We start from the raw sequence: 7,678 nt of genomic DNA on the forward strand, positions 1-7,678 counted from the left end.
CGGCGTTTCGGTTTACAATGATTATAGACAATCAATGCGGCGGAGTTTTCGTACCAATTGATGGTTTCCTTTTCTCAAACCAAGCAAAGAGCGGTTGTACAGTTGCCAGGTGCAGCTTTTCATGCATCTGACTGACATATCGTCAGGAGACCCCGTCACGTCAACTTTAATTGGAAAGATCTTTTCAAAAGAAGACACATACGCCAGTGAGTCAGCAATCCGGGGACTGCACCGACCACCGAGCACTCGACGCTCGGGGACTGGTTGCCCAGTCTGTCAGCTCGGAACTTCAAGGACTGCACCGACCACCGAGCACTCGACGCTCGGGGACTGGTTGCCCAGTCTGTCAGCTCGGAACTTCAAGGACTGCACCGACCACCGAGCACTCGACGCTCGGGGACTGGTTGCCCAGTCTGTCAGCTCGGAACTTCAAGGACTGCACCGACCACCGAGCACTCGACGCTCGGGGACTGGTTGCCCAGTCTGTCAACTCAGAACTTCAAGGACTACACCGACCACCGAGCACTCGACGCTCGGGGACTGGTCGCTTAGACTATCAGTTCAAAACTTTAAAGCATGCACCGACCACTGAGCACTCGATGCTCGGGGACTGGTCGTACAATATAGCAACATATAATTCCAAGAAGCACACTAAGTGCCTGGGGACTGGTCGATTGGTTTTTTCGATTGCAGACGAGCATGACATGCTCGGGGACTGGTAAATTCAATTTTTTAGACCTTGCTACAAGGCTCATACTTCGCCTTCCAGCAAGCTCGGGGACTACATCGGTACGATGCATCTAGCGATGCATCTTAGTTCTCGAAACTACTTTGAGGAATTTTCTTTTGACCCTGGCACCACGTGCCTACGTCACCTACTACCAGGCTCGGGGACTAAGTGGGCACACTTCACCTTGCGGTGAATATGCTTGCTATTTTGAGGTCTATACTTTTCAGAAAAGTAAAGTGGGCACACTTCAACAGGAAAGAAATCTTTTTTAAGAGCACCATGCATTCTTCGAACAACCTGCTTCTTCGATGTCAATGTTGATCAACTGTCTTTTAAGTTGGTCAAAATACCGTTGCAACTGTTCGGGTGACTTTCCTGCTTATTGAAGACGTCAAGCCTCACTGATCGAAGAAGCTCAAGACGGCGTGTTACATCACAATACATGGTGCTCGGGGACTAGCTGTGGGGGTATAAACCCCTATACCCTTACGGCTAGACTTGGGCCAGGAGGCTTGGCCCATTACGAGACGAGTTCAAGGCTTGATCCGACAACCTGGAGTTTCGCGCAAGGAAACAAGATGTGGAGATCAAGCAGGATTCTAGTCGGTTAGAATAGGAATTGATATCGAATTATCCATGGCAATTGTAACCGACTAGGATTAGTTTCCAGATCTGTAACCCTGCCCTCCAGACTATATAAGGAGGGGCAAGGGACCCCCCTACGGCACATCATATTCTCTCAACACAAATCAATACAACCAGACGCAGGACGTAGGTATTACGCCAACTCGGCGGCCGAACCTGGATAAAAAGCTTGTCCGTGTCTTGCGTCACCATCAAGTTCGTAGTTTGCGCACCGTCTACCGATAAACTACTACCGTGGGTATACCCCAAGGTAGACTGCCGACTAGCTTTCGTCGACAGTCAAGTATGAGTAATTTTTTTAGCTGGTTAGTGGTTACCCGTGTGGCGCAAATGGGGGATAGCAGACCGTGGATTCCCTGCGGGGTAGAATCACACGGACTGACTACCAAAACCAAGCGGCGCTAACTTGTTAGACGAACCATTGAAAGACTTCATAGTGAACCTTGCCGGCCTCCCTTGGAAGGGGGTTAAGAGGTTAGCTACCTTGGGCGAAAGGGTAAATCATGTCTCATGGGTAAAGATGTACGACTTCTGTAGAGTGTTTAATAAACTGGTATACTAGCCGTGCTCACGGTCACGAGCGGCCTTGGGGATTCTTACATTAAGGGTGATGAATCTTGTTGTGTTAAGAAACTCATTGTTTATTGTTTAATGCTCTATATTATTTATGTCACATTGATCATGAGACCGTGGGATCCATACTATCTAGTTGCTATACTTGCGGAGTTCGTCTTGGACTCACTCTTGCTATCTCCCCCACACTTCTAGAGAAGTATTGGGCTTGTGATCAACCAGTCAGTTGGATCGTGTATGTTTTCTCCGATTGTTTGTGTGATCGATGATCGAGTTTAGACGGAGAGCAGTTTTTGTGATCAAGATCAAAGCTTTGCCAACAAGTAAGACCAGCAGAACCAAAAGGATAAGCAAGAGCATTTGGATCAAGACAAGTATAGCATTTGGATTTTATTTCTGTGACCATGATCCTGTGGCTAGATTAATGTTAAGTAATAAATGATAAAAATGACTTTTTAGCCACTTGATGATTTTTCTGTACATGATCACCCGGGATAACAGTGCAACCATGAGGGCTATAATGGCTCTGACTTGTTAGCGGTTACCCGTGATCACCCGAGTATGAGGACCTTTTTCTAGCTTGTTAGCGGTTACTTTAAATGGCGTAAGAATGGCTAGACACGTTGGGTATAGTGTGGCCTCTGTCCGTGTGTATAGGCTACGGGTTATGTGCCATGGAAGGGGGGCTCTATATCTGCCTGCCGAGTGAATCTAATGGCCCTAACTTGTTAGACGAACTTTTGAAAGGCTTCATAGTGATCCCTGCCGACCTTCCTTGGAAGTGGGTTAAGAGGCTGATCACCTCGGGCGAAAGGGTAAATCATGACTCATGGGTAAAGATGTACAACCTCTGTAGAGTGTTAAAAACTAGTATACTAGCCGTGCTCACGGTCAAGAACAGCCTTGGGGATTCTTGCATCGACGGTGATGATTTTTGTGTGTTAAATATGCTCATTATTTATTATTTAATGCTCTACATTATTTATGTCATATTGATCATGAGATTGTGGGATCTATACAATCCAGTTGCTATACTTGTGGAGTTCGACATGGACTCACTCTTGCTATTTCCCCCAAACCTCAGGAGAAGTTTAGGCTTGTGATCAACGAGTCAGTTGGATCCTGTAGAGAGAAGTTAATGGCCGAAGTTGGAGTTGTCTATCCGCTGTTTGCTTTTAAAGGTTATCTCTTTTATACTAAGTACGTTATATAATTTATGCATTGTCTTTTGATATTACCCCTTATTTGTAGCTATATGTGAGATTTGCCTTTTAAAACTCGCATATGGTACATATCTAGTTTTGTCCTTAAAATCGGGTATTACAAAGTGGTATCGGAGCAATGTTGGCTGTAGAACGCAAGCCTAGTTAGAAATTGATCGTCTTAAGGTTTTGAAATTGTTATAACACCCTTGCTCTATAAACCTTGGTATTTTCATCCATACTATATCTCTATCCTTGCTATTTGTCTCTACCTTGTTGCTTATTTTAAATGTACTTGTTCTCACCTTCACTCCTTGATTGGGTATGCTATTAGAACATTTTCTTACCACCTTCTTGCGTCTTTGAAATATAAGTTTTAGTATCTCAACCCTTAAGATGAAGAGAACGATAGCATCGCAAGTTAAGTGAAGTGTGAACCTTTAATGCTTAGTTGGTTTGTCATTATGCTTATGTTTGATTTGGATCTTTGTAATGAGTACAATGATCTTGTGGGTTTTCTCCACAATTTCATTTAGTTTAAAGACCTAAGGCATAAGGAGTAATGAAATAAGTAGTTGGGTTTGGTTATATCATGTTTCTGTCCTTTGCTGATTTCTGGAGCAGCCTGCAATAGTTCTGGTGTATCTCGAGATTTGATCGTGCAAAGTTTATCAAATGTTTCTAGGAACAACTAGACTTCAAGATCTTTCTCTGACCGCAAGAATCGCCCTCATAGCTATTATGGGTTGGAAGTTACAAAAATCACAAGATGATACAGATGTGCTGTCAAGAATCTGGACCAGTTTCAGGTACTTACTGTTTGAGACAAATATACTATAGAATTTGGAAAAGTGATCTATAGAAAAGTTGTATACAATGTTCTAAGCTTTCCAACGGTATAATCTGTAACTTATTTGGATAAGTACAACCTGAGATATGACATTTACAAGTGGATGTTACTGTTCTGTTTAAAAGTCTGGACAGTCCCAGTATTTCATATTTTCAGCCAAGTTAAATTTAGAATCTGGGAAAACATTGTATACGAAAGTTGTAGATGATTTTCTAAGCTTTTCAAATATGTAAGGATCATCTCCAGATGAGTTAAGTAGCTCGAGATATAACTTCTGGAATTTACTGCACCTTTGCTGAGACATTGTCAGGAGGGATATTATATTTGACTGTTTTACCTAAGCTTAAAGACAGAATCTAAGAAGGTCTTATACATGAAAGTTGTAGCGAATTTCATAAGTTTTCTAACGGTGTAAGCTATAATGCTATGGGATTAACTGAGTAAGAGTTATATCTGTTTTACTACGCTGGTGTTTTCAAATCGCGAGGAAATTTCAGGATACTGGTTTGCTCCATTGCACATAAGTTCTTTGGAATATCAGGAGTTCTCAATGTTAGTTAACTTGTCTGGAAAACATACAAGCTACCTATCTTTTGCCCTAGTTGAATTTTCATAACGGGGGTAGCCTAGTTAAAGGAGTTACAATGAAAAGGATTGGCTAGTGTTGGATCATACGTGAGGATCACAAACGCTGGGTAAATTTGTTTTGGTTCAAGAATATCATCTCATTTAGAGAATATCAATGGAGGTATATGTCATTGCTGATACTCATGGATTAAGAGTTGTGTATGAGGATCAGATGACACCAAAGGCTACAAAGTTACATATACAATATGAGAGTGAAACAACTTAATTGCGATAAAGGTACCAATAGATGGAACTTAGTGTTGAAACCAACCTTGGATTAAGAGACTTGGTACAAGGAATTTAAAAGAATATGATATGTAGCATCCAAAAAGGATAGGAGAGCTAATCTCTAGTGCTCCCCAATCAATCTCATCTTAAGCGGGGTAGCCTAGATAAGAAGGTTGCTAAATGAAGGTTTCATGCATTCTAGTGCTTCAGTTGGAAGTATCTTTTATGCCTCTGGATGAGAAGTCAATATCAAGTGTAGGTATCCTTGTCCTTGTTCAAGATTGCTTACTTTTTGGATCAAGGAGTTTAGTTAATCATCAGGATTGATATTTGCTTTAAGTTATTATCAATCGGGAGTTCAATCTTCACCGCACCAAAGACAAGTTGGCATTGAAGACATAGATAGGAAGGAGATATTGGACATCTATAGTTTGTTGTTCAGAGACTCAGACAACCTCGACATCCCACCAAGCATGACTAGCAAGTTTCGAGTGAAGAAAGTTAAATCCGTGGAATTCACCCAAGGATATAATATGGCATTTATAGGGATTGTAAGAGTGACATCTACATGGACCACAAGAATCTAAATGGATGGTTAAGGAACATATACCCCAGGATGAGCTATGAATAAAAAAACCTTATCTATACAAAGTACACTGTTGAACTCTTAGAAACAATTGATGGAGATGTACAGAGTGACGAAAGCAATGGGATGGCTACTAAGGAGCTACTAAAGGAAGTGTATAAGGTTCAAAAGCGGAGTATCCACATCTCTTTGTTCAACATCTTTTGAATCTCGAGGACGAGATTCATCTTAAGGGGGTAGAATTGTAACGCCCTAAAATTTGCATCTTTTGAAATAGGGATAAAATGATTTAATTATGTATTTTTGTGCTCATTAAACATAGTAAAATGAAATTTTTCCTTAAATTAAAATTCATCACAGGATTAAGCAACATTGTTGTATATACATGCTGATGCATAAGATTTGATGTGATGTTTCCTTGCTGCTCTTTGTATGTTGATAGTAAGAAAAGTATTTAAAATACGTTAGCAGATTGATCTTCCTTCTTCGGCATGGATTTATCTTTTTCTGCAATAAAATTCCTTGTCTCTCAGTTCAAGATTTCGTTCAAAGTCTCTCAGAATATTTTCTTTCAAACCCTAAGTTACTCCTTTCAGTTTCTCATCCATCGAGCAATCTCTACAAACTTCTCAAAAATTTTCGTGGACCTTTTTATGTGAGCATAATCTAATTTTTTTAGATGCTCCAAATTATATTACCGTGAACTCTAAATACTTTATTTGGTTCCTCATGATTCATAATGTCTCCAAGAATTTTTCATGAATTTTCGGAGTACTTTTCACATCTTAAAACAATTCTAGACTTTTCTAGAATTATTTTATTTGTAAAATTTTATTAGTTTCGAAAATGATAAAACGACTCATTTTCCACCAAAGTCCGTGTGCAGTACTTTCTGATAAATCCTAAATATCAAGGTCTTTATTTACTAATGGGCTTTAATAATTAATTAGGTCTATTAGTAAAGACGAAGGGTGTAACATTGATTAGTACCATATTGCTAGTTGGTGTAAACATGAAGAGTTTTTCTCTCTCTCTCTATATATGTACCAACCCCTTGAATAAAGCACACCGAAACTACCATAAGAGGAGCTCCTAGTTTGAGAAATATCATGTGTAGTAAATCGGATTGTTCTCTTCCTTTTTATTCTCTTGTCGCCACCAACCAGTCCCTACCATCGTTTGTTGATTTCCGGACATCTTGCGATTCTTGTCTTCAGCACTGGTCAAATTAGCCGCACATTGGTCTCTGGTGAGGACACCTCTTTCATGACCTTATACATTATTTTCAATCACGTTGTATTGTATTTGTCTGCTTATGCCAATTTTGAACTTCCAGGCCTACTTCTTTCGTCCTGCCGCTAAGCACTATGGCCAACTTTGGCGACCCTGCTTGTCGAGAAATCAGCTCCTACCCTGCATTTCACCATGCTTGTTGTTCTGTGCGCCGGCCATCCACTCTAGAGACCTGAGACGTCCTTGCTACCTGCTGCCGCTGTGGCTATTGTTTGAAGCCTTCTCGTTCATCCGAGCAAGTCGCCAGGCATCTACTGGTGGTAATGAAACTCCTTGCACCGTCATCTCTCTATGGCATGCTCTCTGTTTTGCTCACACTACTACTGAACGTTCACATGCAACCATGCGCCGTCCGTGTGCTCTCGCTGCTTGCTAGCCTGATGACAGCATGATCACCACTTGATGACATCACACGAGTATTATTGCCGTTTTCCTTAAAAATAAAATAAATACAGAAATACAAAGAAAATACACTAGTTTGTTTAGGCCATATCTTCTCTGTTTCAACTCCGTTTTGACCCAATCAAACTGCGTTAGGTTCGTTTTCATAAGCTATACATGTTAGTAATATTGTTCACTCAGTTTGAAACTTTTTATTTTCGTGATAATATTTAATTAATTGTTTTTCTATATAAAATCTTAGAAAATTCATATCTTCTCCGTTTTAACTCCGATTTTCGTGATCTTTACGTCTATGAAATCGTAGTGATGCGTAGAATCCTTTTATAAACTTTTCCTATTGTTTTTATATGATTGGTGTATTGTTCTAATTGTAGCTTTGTTTGCTCGTGTATGCTTTCTCCGGTTGTTTGTGTGATCGATGATCGAGTTTAGTTGATGAACAATTCGTGGGTGATCAAGAGTGCTACCACAAACAAGATCAGTATCTGGTACTGGACATTTACCAGGATCAGCAAGAGCAATTGGATCAAGGCAAGTATAGC

This window comes from Sorghum bicolor, chromosome 6, assembly GCF_000003195.3.
Source record: "Sorghum bicolor cultivar BTx623 chromosome 6, Sorghum_bicolor_NCBIv3, whole genome shotgun sequence".
Classification (NCBI taxonomy): Eukaryota; Viridiplantae; Streptophyta; class Magnoliopsida; order Poales; family Poaceae; genus Sorghum; species Sorghum bicolor.